Raw genomic sequence first — 20,920 nt, forward strand, 5'->3', positions numbered from 1 at the left:
TTAATCTACCTTTAGATTCAGCTGGTAATTAGCCTGAGTAAGTTAGGAAGGGTCACATGCTGTAACTCTCCACAGGCATCTTGTGAACATACTGAGTTTTATGTAATACAGAGAATAGATCCCCTTAACTACCTTACAGTATCAAATTCAGTTATAGAGATGACAGTTGATAATACATGGTTAATCCATTTGAGAGTGGCAAGCTCTTGAGTGCATTTTCTTTTTTACAAAAACGAAGTGAAAATTGTTACTTTACCATTTTGAAGATAATTCTCAGTGGATTGTGGAATGGGATATTGATAAGACTATCAGATATGAACACAAACACATCATTTATCCTACTATTTATGTTAAAATAACCCATAGAATCTTATAAATCAATTTTGATAGAATGCAATTCAAAACCTCCAAAATTATGTCACTATTTGCATTTGGCTGTAACTGTAATTGCTAAGTGATCCAAGATGGTGGCCACTCCCGTTGATTACTTCAGATTATTGACACAGTTTTCTGGGTTTTCCTCCCGTAGTACCTAGGGCTGACTTATGAAACTGCAAGGATATTGAGGAAATAGCAGTGTGCAGTTTCCAAGGTGAGGTTATAGTAGACATTGCGGTGTACACTTTTCCCTCTTGTATCACTTATTTGGAGGAAGCCAGCTGCCATGGCAGGAGGAGCCCTCAGTAGCACCATGGAGAAGGCCACATTGCAAAAAACTAATGTATTCTGCCAACATCCACAGGAACAAACTTTGTAGGAAGCAGACCCTCCAGTCACAGACCCTTAAAGGACAGCACCCCAGTCAATATCTTGATGTCACAATGAGACACACGGAGCCAAAACTGCTTCTGATTTCCTCACCCACAGAAATAGTGAATAATAAGTATTTATTGCTTTAAGCTTCTATTTTAGGGAAAAACTTGTTGAGCAGTAATAGAAACTAATAGCAGTCTGTTAGTAAATAGTTCCATAAGGATGATAGTAAACTGGGACTTCACTCTATATTTCACGTGAACTAGCTAATTATTGATTTGTTAAATTTTGTTGACATATTTCTAAAATGTGTATGCTGACCACGTTCTATGATAATGCGAGGAGCATTTGGTCCATGCTTAGTGCTTTGTCATAGGTGTACTAAGCCTAAAAATGGCCTAAAGACACTGGGGCTCAATCCACTTAACAATATTGCTTTTTCTGTTGCTCATAGTTTACTGAGATACCCTTGTTTTCTTACTGTGTGAAGCATTTTGTTTGGTACGTTTCAGTACCTGAACAGTACTGTTTTACTCTTTTAGAGGAAGCCATATGTGTTATTTATTCATTGTATTCTTTGCTGACTTTCCATGATTAATAGATACATTTTTCTTTCCCTAGAAATGAAGTTATGTGTATTTTAGAGTCCCATTCCTATTTAACTATTCATTAAGTTGTAACTTCCTTATTAAAGTCAAAAGCAGGCAATCATTATTATCCATGTAACATAGTAGCCAGCCTGTATTGACATTTGATAAGCATTGTGATAATGTTAATAGGTTAACATTATCTCTACAGGAGACATGATGTTTACATTCATTGCTCATGTCACACTCATAGTAGCCTCCTGTTCAGCACTGGGTGTGTTTTTTCATTCCACTTTTAGAAATAAGAAAGCTTGAGTTTCTACCTAGTAACACATTGACCAGAATTTCTTGACCAGTATAGAGGAGACAGGAGTTCCTCTTAGCCATAAATTATGTTCCAAAGCTCTCTTTTCAGAAATGCGAAAACTGGGGATATTAAAAATTCTTTATTTTAAAATTCAGACATTTTTTTTTGCCAGGTTTCTATGCCTATTGGAATCTGCTTTCTGAAAACTTTTCATTTGTTCCTTCATTCTTTACATATTCATCCAGTGCCTATCATATGGCATATTTTGCATTGGCTTCTGGAAATAGCAAGGAAAGAAATGATCTGACTTTGTTGAGCTCATAGTTTATTAGAGAGGAGAACTTTTTTTTTTTTTTAAAGAAGAGATTTTAATCAAGAAAATACACAAGTCTAGAAGTGTAATTAAGTATTTTAGTGCTTAAAAAGGAATGTGTAGTCTTAAGTGAGTGTATATACCCAGGAGTTTTGTCCAAGATGGAGCATCAGACAAGGATGAACTTAGAACTAATAAATGAGTTAGTGTTGTCCATTCAAAGGGAAGATGGAAGTATTTTCTGGCAGAGAGAACATTGAGTGTAAAAAGTCTGAAGATCAGATCTGATCAGACTGGGGAAGAAGGAGGGAGCTTTGATTATTTTGATTTATTAAATCTTGCCAAAAAAAAAAAAAAAAAACCACAACACACCCTTGGAACCACAGTCCTCCAAGGAAATTTTTCTGAAGTTCATTATAAATATCGTGCATAACAATAGTGATGTACATAGAGTAGTGGGGAGGCCAGTTTCATAGTACAGGGAAAAAAAAAAAAAAGCTGAGAATAGAGCACACCAGAAATTATACCTTTTAAAAAAAAATCTAACTCCAGAAATTTCTCCTGGATAATGTTTAACAGATTGTGGCCAACTACTAAAGATGTCTTATTTTTAAAGAATTATTGTGTTCAAAAATAAAAGGGAAATGCATTTAATGAAGAACATGTTATATTTTTATACTTAACATATAAAAACACTTTTTAGGCAAATATATTTTAAAAGACATGAAAAGGTATAGATTTTAGAGTTTTAACTGAGAAATTAAAATTTTTACTAGCTCTAAACATCCAGTTAGAGCCAAAATAACTTGGAAATGTCACATATTGCGTTTAATAGTTTTGTTAACTGCTGCCAGCATCTCAGGTATATTTGACCTATTTAAATCATAAGTGATCACTCATGAATGGTGCCACTAGCAGGTACTAGTAGGGCTAGATGTGAATTGTCAGTTAGCAAGAAAACTGGAAATTATAAAAAGCCAAGCAAATGAAATATAAATCAAACTAAAATTAAGTCAAATAAATCTTGAAAATAGATCTCCTACAAGAAGAAAACAGTTTACAGACAAGGAACTGCTGCTATGAAAATTTAATTTAAAAACCAGAAGATAGCTCTGCTTCTCTTTAGAGCCATTATCACCCATCAGGAGTGTTAATGATATCCTGAGATCCATGTGTCAGCATGGATCATAAGCATAACTTATGATGATATGATGAATACAAGGACCATTTCAACCTATAATATCAAGAGTGTTCAGCAGATATGGTACTTTTATTATGGGATATTTGCATAAAGAAGGAAATTGAAACAGCTTTAATAGGAAACAAATCAATTGCAGAAAGAGAGGCATCATGCTCAATGAATCCAAAATAATGATCATAATATTTATTCAGTACAATCATTTTTAGCATCTTTCTAGATTCACTGACTGGCACGTTTGAAAGGTACAGTCTTTCAATTATGTATTTTAATCCAGGTGACTTTATCATGCTTTTGTATTTTCTTTCTGAAAACATATCACATTATTTATGATGCTTCCATAAATAAAAAATTAAATGATTACTAAAAAACTTAAGAACAATCAAACAAAATCAACTGCATTGTGTTCTGCAAAAAATTGAATGAAGATATGTCTTAAGTGCCTATTATAATTTGTCACTTAGAAATATGCAGAATATTTGGACCCAGTTAGAAAATTAAAATAGTCAATGTATTCTAAAGCAAATCAATCCAAAATAACCTTGAAGACATTACACATTAAGAAGACAAACTATAACTAATTTAAGAGATAAATGAAAATATCCTTCAGTCATAATTTTTAGAACTTTAATGTCAAGTGCAGAATAACTAAATAAAAAAAAGAAACAAAGACATTTATATTGCAATGATTTTTTAATTTAATAGCAAGCGAATTTAATATATTAATATTTTTATAATATCAATATCTAAGATACAGTGAATTACTTTTGCTTTACGTGTATGGCTTAACTATTTGTGACTGAAAATTATCAGATTTTCTGTTTACTGCTTGTAGATCACTTGAAAAAATACCTTTCCTACATTTTCTCCAGTCTCTTCCAACTTGTTTTTTTTCTCAGTTTTGTCTCCATAAATTTTGTCAGTAATTGTATGACCTCTCACTAACTCTGATCTTAGCACACTAGTGAATAGTAACTTTAACTTAATAGTAACTTTAATAATTTCTGGGATATTTTTCTTTATTTTAAATGTTTTACATCTTTCCATGGAGGGCAGGTGTGCCATCAGAAATATAGAATGCTGAATTAAAGCATCAGTTCAGTTCAGTCGCTCAGTTGTGTCCGACTCTTTGCGACCCCATGAATCGCAGCACGCCAGGCCTCCCTGTCCATCACAAACTCCCGGAATTTACTCAGACTCATGCCCATTGAGTCGGTGGTGCCATCCAGCCATCTCATCCTCTGTCGTCCCCTTCTCCTCCTGCCCCCAATCCGTCCCAGCATCAGGGTCTTTTCCAAGTCAGCTCTTCGCATGAGGTGGCCAAAGTATTGGAGTTGATCTGCTTAAACTGCATTTTTCCATTGACATCTTTGTTCAATTTGGCAAATCCGAATCAAACATTTAACAAGAACTTCAATTAAACCACTTTCCCAAAATTTTCTTACTTTGTATCTTTAGATTATTTTGTAGTTTCTACAAAACTAGTTTATAAATAAAACAATCCTGGATGTGATTGCTATCTTCAGAAACACTTTCTATGATCTTTAGCAAGCTCTCATAATAATTTGAAGTTAGTATGCTAATAAATCAAAGCCCTTAATGTTTTTAACATGGGAGGATAAATGCTATAATATGACCAGAATATAATAGAATAAATTTGATTTCTCAACTTTTTAATAACAAATGTATCACTATTTTTAATCAATTGACCAAATAGACAATTCTATTCTAAAATCTAGACAGTAAGTCACCATCCTCACACAACATAAGAATTTTATGGAAAGGAGTAAAATTACAGGTAATTTTGTTTTCTGGTGTCTTGTGTGTATGTGCATGCTAAGTCACTTCAGTCATGTCCGAGTCTTTGCAAACTTATGGACTGTAGCCCACCAGGCTCCTCTGTCCATGGGATTCTCCGGGCAAGAATACTGGAGTAAGTTGCCATGCCCTCCTCTTGGGGATCTTCCCAACCTAGGAATCAAATCCATGTCTCTTACATCTCCTATATTGGCAGGTGGGTTCTTTACCATTAGTACCACCTATTGTCTTCAAGTCAGTCACTCAGTCGTGCCTGACTCTTTGTGACCCCATGGACTGCACAAATTTAACAGATACAAATTGGTGTATGTGTTTGTATCACCAACTCCCAGAGCTTGCTCAAACTCATGTCCATTGATTCGGTGATGCCATCCAACCATCTCATCCTCTGTTGTCCCCTTCTCTTCCTGCCCTCAATCTTTCCCAGCATCAAGGTCTTTTTCAGTGAGTCAGTTCTTCTCATCAGGTGGTCTTAAATCGCCATAATCAAGGTAGTATAATGTTTAGGTAAGGTAGCTTAGTTTTCTGTAAATGGCTTTATCATTGTAAATGTCCATCAGTAGTGATATGTTTGAATTTCTCAGTGTCTTCATCAACTCTTCTAATCTTTGCTATTTTTTTCTTTTTGATGATTGCCATTCAGACAAGTTTGAGCTGACAGCTCATAGTGGTTTGTAATTTGCCTTTCCTTGCTGATTTGTGATTTTGAGCACACTTTCCTGTATGGGTTGGCCATTTGTACATCTTCTTTGGAGAAATGTGTATCCAAGTCCTTAGCCCATTTTTAAATCAAGTTCTTTCCTTACATAGTTTTGAAATTAACCCCTTATCAGATGTATGATTTGCAACTATTTTCTCGCATTCCATGGGTTGTCTTTGCATTTGTTTCCTTTGCTTGCAGAAGCTTTCTAGTTTGATTAAAAAGGAACTTGTCTATTTTTGCTTTTGTTCCCTGTGTTTTTGGCATTAATACTATGAAATCATTGCAAATACCAATGCATATAGCTTTTATACTATATATTCTTCTAGGAGTCCTACAATTCCAGGACTTACCTTAATGTTTTTAATTTGTTACACATTGATTTCCTTGTATGATGTAAGATAAAGTGTTCAATTTACATATATATATATGTGTATATATATATATTTTTTTTTGAATCTGAATATATAGTATTCCTACCACTAATATACAAGTTTCTCAAACAGTCAAACTAATAGAAACAAAGCAGAGAGCGGAATGGTGGTTGCTAGGGGGTGGAGGGAGGGGGAAATTGGGAGATGCTAATCAAGAGGTATAGTGTTTTAGTTAAAGAAGATGGATAAGTCCTAGAGATCTGTCATACAATATTTTGCTTATAGTTAACAGTATTGTATAATAGTTAAAATAATCTGTGAAGAGGGTAAATTTCATGTTGTGTTCTCTCTATAATAATTTTTAATGAACTAATTAAACATTCCCAGAGAATATTTACAAGTGTCCAATAATTAGGTTTTGAAATATAGAATATGCATGGTAACAGGAGCAAATTTCTATTCCTATCACTTTTTGCAAAGTGTCAGTGGTAGTATCAAATTAATATTTCCTAGTAAATTAGGAAACGTGGACTCAGTGAATAAAGAATATTTAGATTATAGATTTTCAACAGTGATGATGTTCCAAAGAAAAAAGTTTTCTTAAACAGTTGATGAAGTTTGACAAAGAACAAAAGTTACCTAATTATGAATATATATTTGAGTTCCTACCATGTATATACTCCTCTATTAAATGTGGAAACATTGAGAAGTGTAAAATACACCTCTCGACATCAAAGACTTTGCAATCTAGACACACAGAGGTTGGAAAATGACAAGAAAGATAAACAACTATATAAGGTAATGTATTTTAATGGTGTCTAATGAAGATTATTGAGGGTATTGGGAAGTGAGGTCATGGGCTGAGAGTTTTAGAAACAGAAGGAATCGTATAAACCAAAGATATAATATTAGAATCTGCACCAATGTTCAGTAAAATTTCTATAGTTCATTTTGGCTAAACAAAAAATGGCAGAGAGGGAGTAACCAGAATATTGAAATTTGAGAGGAATTACCTTCTGAGTTTCTTATAATTTAATGTTATTCATTAATCTGTTTAAATTATTAATTTAAATTTTGAGAAATGTGGAAAAGATTGAATGACTGCTTAAACATATGTATTCTAATTTTCAATCTTCTATTAATGATCAAAAAGTGATTAGGAAATTTTGGAATCCTGAAGTTTTGAAAGACAATAAAGACTAATTGCTCATGTAAAATTGATCATAGCTAGTTATATATTTCGGATGGTGTACTAAGTCTCTCTTATAAAATGAAATGCTATTGGAAGAATAAACCTTGTTATCTTGTAAACATTTTATACCTGCTAATGCCTCAACCTATAATTTGCACTCAGTAAAGTGAATAGGACTTGTTGAACTAGTATACTTAAATTATGCTTTTAAAGCAGACTGCCATACTCTTGGATATACTTCAATGTCGGTAAATGCCTATATAAAAATAAATTCTGTTTCATTAAATACTCTTCTGATTTCCAGAAATTTTTTAACTAAGTATATTCTATGATCAACTGGCCTTACTGCTGTGTAAAGACATGTTCCATTTGAAACATTGTTGCATTGCATTTATTATCTCAGTTTAGTCATGATCTGAAGATATATTAGAAGGATCCTAGGTTTTTAATAGAACCCAGATCATTCTAGGTTAAAAGGAATTACTTGAATGTAAGTTGATGTTGAAATCCAGGTCAGGAAGCCCAACTCTTGCTGGGATGATGACATGGCCATCATTAAGTCTTCCTAGCAGCCTCGCCCAGGCTTTCTTTTCACTCACATTGGAGGCATAGAGTTCCAGGTACCCAGGAGAGAATAGCTTCAATATTACATGTGAGGAATATCTCAAGAAGTGAGTAAATGCACAGTCATCCACTTAAATGTTATTACCAGTAGTGGTGCTATAACCATTTGACATCATAACCAAGTACACATTCTTAAGTGCTCAATATCTCAGTCACTGTTGATCAAACAGCATCTTTAATAGTGAAACAGAAATGAAAAATCTTGCCTAGACAAGTATAATAGCAATCTAATAGTGAGTGAGGAAAGTGCCACTTAAGTGAAATGTGAGATAAATTAGTTTGCACTAAATGTATATGTTACTTAAGAGTTTTGCTTTGATTTCAAAATTAATAGAATAAAGATGTTTTAAATCTTTTTTTTTTTTTTCAAGAGATGGTGAGTTTTATTTTGTCTTGTCTGGATAGAGGTTTGATTTGCTCTCGAATGTTCCAGGGTGGAGAGAGACTAGGAGAAAGCACAGAATGCAGAGGTCTATTCGGTGTAATCTCCCTCATTTTCATTTTCACCATCAGTGGGGAGAGCAGCATGCTTGCTTGCAGAACTGAACTTTGAGGCTGGATTTTCTTCAGCTTTCTTTGGCTCAGGTGCAGATCTGGAGTCGTGATCCCTTTTGCCATCTTTTCTGTCTGACGCCTTCCAGTGGTCTTTGTTTCCTCCATCTCCCAGACCACGGCTGGAGTTCCCACTTTGGCCTTTTGGGGCACTCACTCCATCTGCTTTATTTTCATCTTTCCTTGCTGATCCCTCCTCAGATGGTTGAGCTGGAACTGCTTTCCCTCCACCACTTGTAGGGACTCCTGCTCTGTGTCTTAGCTCTGAGATCGAGCAGGAGGGTTAGAACTTGGCTTCACCCAGGCATGCTCCTTTGGTGGAGGGGCTGGCATTACCTTTAGAGGCTGTTCAGGTTTGGGGGGCTTAGAAGTTGGGGGGCTGACAGTCTTCCTCTTTATTGGGTGTTTCATTTTCTAGAGACTTCTCACTCTCTCTTCTTCGTGCATCCTGGTCAGACTTATTTCTGCCAGACGTGGCTGAGGTCCCTGTCTGTGATCACTCACTTCCTATCCTCGATCGTTCCCTTTCCTGAGTTTCTTCACTTCGCCAGCTTGGGTGTCTCTCCCGAGGCCGTCGTTCTAGTTTTGGCTCATCCAGCTGACGCTGCAGTTTCGCTTGTTCCTTCTGTAGCCTCTCTTCTATTTCTCCTTCTCTAGCAGCTTTGCCCCTCCCAAGATAGAGGCTGCAGGACTGGACTGGGAGGTGCTAGCGAAAGAATCATCTTCCTTAGGAGTACTCCGAGGCTTTAGGTTCAGTTTGGGTCTTTGGGGGGGACCTCTATCATCCCGCCTATAATCATCCCGAGAGTAATCATCTCTGGAGCTCCAGGACGGGTCATCTCATCTGTCGTATCTGTCGTCGTAGCGGTCCCCGCCTTTTCTTTAGTCGTCATCCCTACGGTACCCGCTACCGAACGCTCTTCTGCCACTGCCTATCCTGGAATCGTAGCCTCTGTCATAGTCTCTGTCACCTGGGTCATCATAGCGTATCGATCCATGTCCCAGCGTGGGCCATCACGGTAATTGTCCCGATACCCATCACAATACCGGTCTGAATCGTAACGATCTCGATACTTGTCTCCAAAGCTATCATCACCCCTTCTAGGCGGGTAGTCATCAAAGCTGTCTGCAGCAGGACGGGCCCTCCAGTCTGTATCTGTTTTGTCAGAATCATGATTTCCATCTCTGCCAGATGAACGATCATCCCTGTCTTTAGCCTGTGCTTGATCAGCAACATCCACTCAAATTCTCCTGTTATCTAGAGACTCTTCGTTGAGGCTCAGGGCGCTGAGCAGGGAATCCAGGTCCTCAAACTCAGCATAACCAAAACCTTTTAACCTCTCAGGATTGCTGGGTTCACACGGTAAATGCACGGCACTGATATTTAATCCTCTAAAGAATTCCTTAATGGAGTCTTCTGTCACATCATAGGGTAGGTTCCCTAGAAAAGCAGTGTAGAGTGGAGATTTGGGAAGACGGCTCCAGTCGATATTGGGTTCCGGAGCAGCCCGTGGAGCAGTGGGCAGGATGGAATGGTCAATTGGAGGTGCTCGATACACATCGTCATCATTACTATGCCAAGTGGTTGAAACATCCTCTTCCAGATTGTCTGTTTCATAAGCCCAGCTGACTGGTTTGGGGCCTTAGGTGCTGCCTCCACCAGTCCCTCCATCCTCAGCCAGAAAGTCTGTTAGGGAGATAGTCTTCCCCTTCTTATTCTTCTTTTTTGCTGAGGACGCCATGTTGGGAGAGGGAGAGAGAACGCAAAGGCTAAATCTTATTTTTTTAATCACAGCAGTGGTTATAGTCAAAATGGCAGTTTCTTTATAAGGTATAATTATGAGGTATAATTTTAATATTTTTTAATATTAGATTAGAATGTTCTTTGCTATTTTATGAAAATTTATAATACTATTTTCAGTATAAATTTTGTAGGGATACAGTGTTTTCTTGTACAAGAAATGTGTTTCTTTGTTTTGTAAATATTAATTGTCCTTGGATAAATATACAATTTGCCTGTTACCACTCAGTATTTCTAGATACAGTTTTCTTAAACTAACCAGATATCTTGACAAAACTATTTAGAAAAAGTACGATTCATTTGAAAATCTTCACTGGCTAATTATCTCTATGTTTATACTTTCTTTCTTGCCAACCTTCTTTTATCTTTATAGCATATTCCACTCTGGATAAGAGAAGATCAAACATAACAGTCAATTACAGTTTTATTAGCAGCTAAGTTTTTGTCTTTGTTTAGAAAACTGATGCTGTGCACTAAAATTAAGTCTGAGGGAATAAATTCACTAGTGCAAAAATGTTATTTCTTGTCAAAATAATGAAAGATTGATAATTCCTTTTATTCTACTGATCACTTAGTATCAATTGTTAGCCTCCTTATATTATACAATTTAAACATCCAGTGAATTACAGTTTTGTTCCAAATAATGATTTTTTGAAAAGATAATTTAAAAATCTCTAGAATTCCATAAAATTGACTGCAAATAATCCACTCATCATTTTTCCTGAGGCTTTCTGTATAATATAAACAATAAATTGTTGTCTTTTTATTTTATATTTTTAATTTTCTCATCTTTAATTAGTATTGTCACAACAGACAAATGAAGTATCCTTCAGAATCTGCAGCCTCTTTGAATTACATACATAAGTTTCTTCCCAGCTAAAACTCGCACTGTATCCATCTAATCTTTCTAAACAATAATTGTTCTTCAAACAAGAGCCACACATATCTTCACATATCAGTTAATAACCTTTCTTCTTGTAATTGAGTCACAAAAAGTTGAGTCTTTTACAATTTTTGAGAGCTCCAACAATTAAATGCTTTTATTTTTATTCTGTTTGATGTTTTATTGCTGTAACTATGTGTGACTCATGCACTAGAGGAAAGGGTAACATGCTTTTGAAAGGACTAAATACCCCATAGTGAAACACTGGTCCTATATCAATTCATCTTTCCTTTGACTTTAATACTAATTACACAATTATGTGTCATTGCATCATTATTTTACTAAAGGCCAAAGCAAAAAGACTGATAATCAGAGAAGTTAATTTTCAAGTGAAAAGGTCGAGGTCATTTGTAATTATTTTCCTTTAGAATTCTGTTCCTCTAGGGTTAAAAAAAAAAATGTATTACAGAGGAAAAAAATCAGCTAAAGAAACTCAGATATAATGTACCCCTTTAAATCTGGAATTTTGCAGAGAAGAGTAGTAGCAGTAGAGAAAAGGCAGTATTAATTTTGACAAAGGCAACAGGAAATGGTTTGGTGAACTATGACCCTGTAGTAAAACTGAAGTCTAATCACATCCAGATATGTTATGAGATATGGATTTGAACATTACCTCATCCTGAATCCTTTAGGCACCCATGGTAATCTGTTTTTGGACCTGTGAACTGCATAAATAAAATTTTGAAAATTTATTATTTTATTATTTTACTTGTCTTTTAACACTTGTAGACCTCCCTTGTAGCTCAGTTGGGAAAGAATCTGCATGCTATGCAGGAGACCCAGGTTCGATTCCTGGGTCGGGAAGATTCCCTGGAGAAGGAAATGGCAACCCACTCCAGTATTCTTGCTTGGATAATCTCATGGACAGAGTAGCCTGGCGGGCTACAGTCCTTGGGGTTGCAAGAATCGGACATGACTTAACGACTAAACCACCACCACCATACGTTAACACATACATGCATGTGCTTTATTGCTAGTTGCTTCATTTTGTAATAATTCTTTCCTAGAAGTGCTGAAACTTAACATTTTACCCAACACTGGCACTGTGATACTACATTCCTTATTTTGTTGAATTCTTGTTTCCATGATTATATAACCCATTATGAAAGCTTGGAAGAAAATAATTTTCTGTGATTTAGAAATTGGTTATGTCCAGGCATTTTGATATTATGTGCATCAATGGCACACAGCACTAGTGCAGGTACTTTTTCTGTTGGAGAGCACGTACCTTCCTAATTAACTACATTTAGCACTCCTGAGATGTGACATTTTTTCTCATACTACTCTCATATATTTCTCATATTCCTTCCAAATTGTGAATATATTGCCTGGTTTCTATCTGAATATAGACAAAAGAGATGAATCATAAACATATTTACTGTATGATTCCAGTTGAAACTAAAAGATACAAAATTGTACTTAACACATCATTTAAAAGGCATTCACTAATTTAAATTCAAAAGTTGAAAAATTATGTTGTCTTTTCCTTCTGAATAAAAAAGGAAAGACTAATTATATTTTTTTTTCAATTTTTCTTCCAAACTTTGTGTATTTTTATGTGTCTGTCAGAATATTGTAAGTAACAGTACATTTCTTAGAGATATATTTAATACTGAACCCTGTTGATGCATGGTTGATGATGGTACAGAATTTTATTTAAATGTGTGTTATTTTAAAATTGTTTACAGTGACTCTATATCAGATAATTAATTCAGAAAATGCATAGCTTTTAGAAAGTCATCTGAAAAGTCAGCTCTAGTTCCTTATTCTTCAGTATTTTATTTCAGTGGAATTGGGAGGAAAATTTAAACTTCTAAAATATTTCTTTTTCTGTATTTGCAACTCAGAAATTTGTGTTTTCTACTTATATACTTCCTATGTATCTCAAAGTCAGTGAACCATAGAGAGACAATATTAGGCAAGACTCAAAACTAATTTCTTGCAATATATTATTAAAAACTGAAATTTGAAAGCAACTATGTTGTACTTTTAATGATCCATATGTACAATGCTTTACTCATGTGGTCAACATAGTCTTTCCTAGACTGTTGCAGCTTCTGGTGGTGGCCAGCAATCGGGTTTCATGGATAGTAGACGCATGCATCACTGCACTTTCTTGCTTCTGCAGTCACATAGTGTTTTTTTGTGTGTGTGCTCTGTATATCTGTGCACAGCCTTATTGTAAGAAAACTAGTTCCCGGATTTAGAATTTACCCTAAAATTCAGTATGAACTCAACCAATTACCCCAGCAAAAATTCTGTTCCCAAATACAGTCATAATCTGATGTTCTAGGTGGACATGAATTTTGGAGGACACTATTCAGTCTTTCACAATATTCATGACAGTATTTCTTCACAATGGTAGATATAGTTTTAGTTTAAATTATATGGAAATTATTAAATAAGTAGAATATATTGTTATTTACATGTATGTTAAAATATAGTTTGTATGTTATATAAAATATTTCATGTTAAATATGTATGTTAACATATAATATTAATGTTAAAATATATGTTTAAATATTATCTATATTAAAATATAAATCAAAATATTTTGCTTTACTTTTTACGATAAGGATATGGAAGCCAAATGACTGTTATTAAAAATACATTTAATTTGTTCCATTTGAATTCTATTGTTTTATATGATTTGTTGGGGGAAGTTACCCAACTGATCTAAATTATATTTCTTTCTAAGAGCTGTATTACTTTTACCAATTTCTTATTGTTATTAGGAGTTAGTAAACCATTTTCATTTAAGAGCGTAGATTCTGGGGCTCAGAAAATCTCAGGCGAATCTAGGATCTACCAGTTTCCAAATGTGTGAGTTTTTGTTTCCATTCCTAGTCTGCAAATGGGAATAGTAACACTTCCTAATTCACAACATTATTATGTAGATCAAATTATGAAATCAAAAAGAAATCCAAAAGGCATTAGGAAATACATATTACAAATGAAAACCAAGCTTTGCATTCTGAAGCTAGTTTTTTTGTTATTAATTACCTATATGGTCAAGTTAATAATTAGGCAAATTTTTTTTCTGTGTTCTCATCTGTGTCATTAACATGATGTTGAAAGTTTGTATTCGGATAATGTAGATTCATTGTTGAAACACTTCACTAGTGTTTGAAATACACATACTTCCCAATACATTTATTTTGAAGTTGAAATGTAAACAAACATATGGAGACTTCAGACCTCAGAAGACCAAAGGTTATATTTATATTGATGATAGGCTTATGGTATGATTAGAAGCTAAATAAACATTCAACACTAAAATAATAAGTGTGATGAACGAGTACAATGTTTGCAGCTGTGAACAATGTAGTATTTGCCTCAGCCAACTGAACTGGTAATCACATTTTAAAATGTTTTTATAAATTTATGAGATGAAGCATGATAAGATGGTAGAAGCAGGAATTTTTCAAGTAAGAGAAATCTGAACTTGACCACTACTGTGTGTGTGGTTCTGAGCAATTTAACATTCTGAGGTTCATTGGCTTTATAGGTAAAATAAGGATAATACTGTTACTTGCAGGTTAAATATGAGGATTCACCTGAGTAGCACCTGCTACTTGGTATAGATGTTTGGTTGGCAAACACTAAACCATAGTTATCTTTATCATTTATGTAAACTCCCAGGTGTAATACAGCCCTTATAAAGGACAGTGCTAAGAAGAGTCTTGCTAAACTCACTCTTTTACATTCATATTGAATACTCTTGTAGCTATAGGAAGTTCAGACCCAGTGATACTAACCTTTAGAATTTGATATTTTTCTCTCATATATTCTTTTCTCTTAAACATGAGGTAACATGTCATGTTAATAGCACTCAAGGGTTAAATATAAAGACTAAAATAAATTATAAATAATGCAACAATCCATTTTAAATTTTGTGTGGTATTAAAAACCCAGATATTGTTATTTCAACAGGTGAGCATTTGTGTGCCAAAAAAAAAAAAAAAAATCTGAATTCAAGCCTTATATCTTTCACAGAAATTTACTCAAAATGGAAATGGGTCATGGGCCTTAATATAATATGTAAAACAAAAACTCTTAGGTAATGTGGGAGAAAATCTAGGTGACCTTGAATATGGTAATGATTTCATAGATACCATGAAAGGCATAATCTGTAAAAGAAATAAGAAACTGGATTTCATTGAAATTAAAAATGTATGCTCTGTAAACTACACTGTCAAAAGAGTGAGAAAACAAGCCATTGACTAGGAAAACTATTTGCAAAAGATACATTTGATAAGCATCTGTTATCCAAAACACAAAAGAACTCTTTAACATTCAATAACGAAACAGACCACATGATTAAAAAAAGGGGGCTGAAATCTTAACAAACACCTCATTAAGGAAGATATACAGATGGTAAAATAGCACATGAAAAGGTGGTGGAAATCATATGTCACTCGGAATGTAAATTAAAACAACAGTGAGATACCACTACACATCTATTAGAATTCCTAAAATCTGGAACACTAACAATTTATGCTGGTGAGGATGGGGAGTGACAGAAATTCCTATTCCTTGCTGGAAGGACTCCGAAGTGGTACAGCCATTTGGAAGACAGTTCGGTATTACAAAGCTACACACACTCCTATGGTCTGAGATTTATCCTCTTTACTATTACCCAAATGAGTCAAAGGTGGCACTAGTGGTTAAAGGACCTACATTCCAGTGCAGGAGATCTAAGAGATTCAAGTTTGATCCCTGGGTCGGGAAGATCTAGAGAAGGGAATGGCAATCCATTCCAGTTTTCTTGCCTGAAGAATGTCACGGACAGAGGCTACAGTCTGTGGATTTGCAAAGAGTTGGACATAACTGAGCAACTAACAAGTGAGTCAGAAACCTCTGTGTATATGAAACCTTGTGCACAGATGTTTATAACTTTTTTATTCATAATTTCCCAAACTTGGAAGCAACCATAATGTCCTTCAGTAGGTGAATGGGTAAATAAACTGCAATACATCCAGACAATTGAGTGTTATTAAGTGCTATAAAGAAATGAGAAACATCAAAATTCTGTAAAGCATTCTCCTTCAATAAAAACATAAATTAGAAAAAAAAAAGAAATGAGGAATCAAGCCATGAAAAAGTATGAAAGAGTTTTAAATACATATTACTACATGAAAGAAATCCATCTAGAAAGGATACATACTGTATGATTTCAACTATATGAAACTCTGGAAAAGGCAAAATTCTGAAAGTAGTTAAAAGATCAGTTGTTGCCAGAGAGGGATGAACAGACAGAGCCCAGAGGATTTATATGGGAATGAAAACATGCTGTAGGATACCATAATAGTGACTATATATCACTGTACATTTCTCAGAACTCATAGGATGTACACCATCTACAGGGAATCCTAATGTAAACTGTGGTGTTTGGGTGATAAAAATGTTTAATGTAGATTAATCAATTATAATAACTGTACCACTCTGATAGAAAATGTTTACAGTGGTGGTGGCTGGCTTTTGTGGGATCAGTGGGTATATGGGAACTCTGCATTTTTGGATCTGAACTTAAAACTGCTTTAAGGAAAATTTACTTGAAAAGTATAATCCTTAGTAATATAAAGCTATTTTTGTAGGATTCAGATGATGAATTCTTTGAAATAATGATCTTTATCATAAAGTGCTAGTGGTAAAGAACCCGCTTGCCAATGCAGGCGACATTAGAGACACGGGTTCGATCCCTGTGTGGGGAAGATTCCCCTGGAGGAAGGCATGGCAACCCCACTCCAGTATTCTTGCCTGGAGAATCCTATGGATAGAAGAGCCTGGGGGTCTATAGTCCATAGGGTTGCAAGTAGTCGAATACAACTGAAGAGACTTAACATGCATGCAGGTAGATGTGGTTAATTCAGGTAGAGGTCTTAAAAAATGAAATAGTGAAAATTTCTGATACCATAATCTCTAACAACACTTAAATTACATACTGTTTGTACAGGACTTAAAGTTTTAAATCAATGAAATATCATGAGAACTATATATTTTGTATTGTTCTGTCAAATGCTTGATTCTCAGAAATATGACAGAAATTAAATGCTTAATAAATTATATTTGAAAAGATGATGAACATTAGTAGTAATTCTGAATTTAAAAGTAATCTATGTAATGAGTTTCTGCCTGCCATATGTTTGTGTTGTCCAGTTAGTAGTGTTGTCCAGTACTCCAATGAGTATTCAGTAATTTTCTAGCTATATCTTCAATGTGCTTTTATAACATTTTGAATAATTTAGAATTATGTAACCCATGTCTAAAATTACTCAAACTTACATCATTTCTTCCATGAAATGTTAAGTGTACCCTACCTAAACCCAGGAACAAAAAAATGTGCTTAGGGAAGACATACATTTCTGTGATTCTGTAAAGCCTGTAAATAATGTAAGGCAAAATTTTAAATCCTCTATTTGTAAAATGAAAACATTAGATAAACTATAGATATTTATGATGTGCTGATACATGGAGTTGTGTTTCCTGCATCATAATAAAATGTCTTCAAATATATATTTCCTAAACCAAAGTACTTTAGAATTCTAGGAATAGGCCCATGACATGTCCATGAAAGCCTTCATTGAGGAAATCGTGTAAAGCATTTAAACTGATCTTATGCTTCTACAGTCATTATTCCTCTGAACTTCATTGTTCCTTTTCAGATACTACCATATGTCACTATATTAACTTTTAACAGTATGAGTCATGAAAACATAGTAATGGAGACTTATATATCTTTAGAGTAGTCATAATACCAAGTAAAAGGATAGAAATACATTTAACATCCACTCACTAATTATAAAATTATCACTGATAACACCACAAATTTAAAATTGAGCATGTTCCTCTTGGCAACAGAATGATTCATTTTGTATATAATACTTGTTCAAGAACTTTATACCATCAAATATGATGACATGACAATTAAATACCTGGAGATTTTATATGAAAAAATTAACTCAATATACCATACTCATTTACTGGTAATTTTCTTACTGGTTGTGCCTTCATGATGTAAGAGGCAATACTTACTTGTGGAACATCAGGTTTTCTGCTTTCCATGTTTCAAATTTCTGAAATAAAAGTTCTCTACTTCAAGTTTGTGATTTTAAATCATTTTACTTGGAAATGCATCATGTGTGTATGTGTGTGCAGTTTGTTTTGAATTGTTTCCATTTTTATTCACTAATCTACTGAAGAACATTCACACTAACAGGGCAGTATTTGTCTGGCTATACTTTCAGTGCAGCTACATCTGACCATCTCCTCTTTTCCATATACATAAGAATAGATGTGTGTGCAATAAATAAGTTCAGTTTTAAAAAAGATAGGTGTGTTCTATAAAAGAAATAATGGGATTTATTTCCACATAAGACAGAAATTTGTTAAAGAATGTAATTTTAATGATATATTTTATAAGTTGATAATAAACAACAGTTCTATATTTATTGTTGTTATAAATCTCAGGGACTATTTGGACAAATATCTGTATTTCAGTTTGTATGGAATTGAAAAGGCACAAAGAGATAACTATATTTTTGATCACTTGTCTTCTCTTCATCAAAGAGATCATTCTTGGCTTGGCTGCCCAGATATAGGGTGATTTCTTGTAATTGGGCTTCCAGGGTAGCTCAAACAGTAAACAATCTCCCTGCAATGCGGGAGACCTGGGTTCGATCTTTGGGTCAGGAAGATCCCCTGGAGAAGGGCATGAACAGAGAAGCCTGGTGGGCTACAGTCCATGGTTGCAAAGAGTTGGACACAATAGGCTGACTAACACTTTCACTTCTTGTAATTGTCTCCTTTCATATTATAAAATAGTATCCATTTATGATACCCCACCTTCTCAAGAAGAAAATTGTGGCCACTTATATTTGAATCATAAAAGTGTTCAGGGAACAGAAATAGAGAAGAATCCTTAAATTAATTTAAAAACCATTTCCCTATTACCAGGAGATCCAAACTTCTGTTTCTAAATGGTCAACATTTTCTGCACATGCATAACTCTTTTTATGTAGAGAACAGCTTCTGCCAAAAATAATTATGTGGAAAGTCTTATAAATGAGAAATAGTGTGACCTTCCCTTTGTTTGCTTATGTTAAAGAAAACAGTTTATTGTCCAAGAACTTTGCAATGTATTTACTACTATTCTTTTACAAATACCTTCAATTACACATCTACTAGGTATCATAGAATAATATTATGAATAAATTACATGCATGTTGAGACTATCCATCCATCATCTACCTATTTATCTTTATTAGTTCTCCAAAAATATATGTATGTAGTCATTTATAAAACGTGCTCCCCCTGTGGCTCAGAGATAAAGAATCTGCCTGCAGTGCAGGAGACACAGGTTCTGTCCCTGGCAACCCACTCCAGTGTTGTTGCCTGGGAAATGCCATGGACAGAGGAGCTTGGTGGACTACAGTCCATAGGGTCGCAAAGAGTTGAACATGACTGAAGGGACTTAAACATTCATAGCATGCATATATAAATGTATAATTATTTACATATACATAAATATATACACCAGTATATTAAAATATGCATTTTAATGACCAAGGGATAGCCATATCACTTTTTTCAATCCTGGTTTAAAATTTAAGCTTTTTAAAGTAATTGGATCAGGCAGCTTAAAGGCCACTAAGATGATCCTTCCATTTAGTTATTATTTGATTAGGAAGGAAAAATGTTCCTCTGTGGTTTAAGATTGATTCAAGAGGGAGAATAAGAGTTATTGATATATTCCTTTTTTATATAAGTTATAAGATTATCATTCTAGTATGGAGATCAATGGAAGATATTTGAAGAATACTCTTCAATTCCCAGTAAATATTTTAATGGTAATTGAGTGAAAATAATTCATTAAATACAGATTCATACAATTTGTGTATAACAGATTGACAGAATCAAAAAGATTTGATCCAGTATGATTATATATTACTACCATGATACTACAAACATCCAAGATTCAGACATGAGTGAAAAGTTGCCCTCATGTATTGTGAACAGAGAGTAATGTTTGTTTAACTTAAAAAAAAAAAAAAAACAACTCGAGTGATGAAAAGTCTATTTTAAGAAAGCCCAGGTATTTGTAAATGTCTGAGCATACTGAATTATGATTTGGGATTTTGAATCTAACAATTAATTGCAGAAAGAGACCACTTTAGCCTTATAGGTAATAAACTAGGCAATATAATAAAAATTATTCTGTAGGTGAGGGGGCAGGGAGAAGAATAGGAAATACAGGTAAAATAACCAAAGTTCTGAGTGATTATCATGAGTCACAAGACCTGTTAAGAATTAAAGATCATCACTGGAGTTTCCACCTCTCAACTACTTGTAGTAGGGAAACAAATTACATAAGAAAGGTTCTATCATGAATGAAACAGCTAAGCTTTAAAAATCTGATACTCTTTGGAAACTGTAGTTATTTCTGCATCATTGTAAATAATATCCAGACTCCATAGGGTTTTATTTGGTTGACAGATAAGTTCGTTAAGATTTTTTGTAACAGCATACAAGGTTGATGTTACATAATTAGGGGTTGTACCTAATTTGAAAGATATATTTACATAACACCATAGACAGTTTTGTTCTTTGATTTTTAAGTTGAGTGAATATTATTACTTTTGGCAATTAACAATAAAGATTTAAAAAAAAATGTTTACCTCACTGAGAAGAATGTCCCTCAGGACATGTCCCTGTCTGCATTCCTGGATCCGTTCCAGAGATCCTGCAGGCAAGTGAGG

General features: G+C 34.3%; 1 pseudogene; it reads right to left on the bottom strand.

The window, feature by feature from the left end:
- Positions 1–8,238: 8,238 nt before the first annotated feature.
- Positions 8,239–15,283, bottom strand: LOC122686954 (annotated as a pseudogene).
- Between the last annotated feature and the right edge of the window lie 5,637 nt (positions 15,284–20,920).

The sequence above is a fragment of the Cervus elaphus genome, chromosome 30 (assembly GCF_910594005.1).
Source record: "Cervus elaphus chromosome 30, mCerEla1.1, whole genome shotgun sequence".
Lineage (NCBI taxonomy): Eukaryota > Metazoa > Chordata > Mammalia > Artiodactyla > Cervidae > Cervus > Cervus elaphus.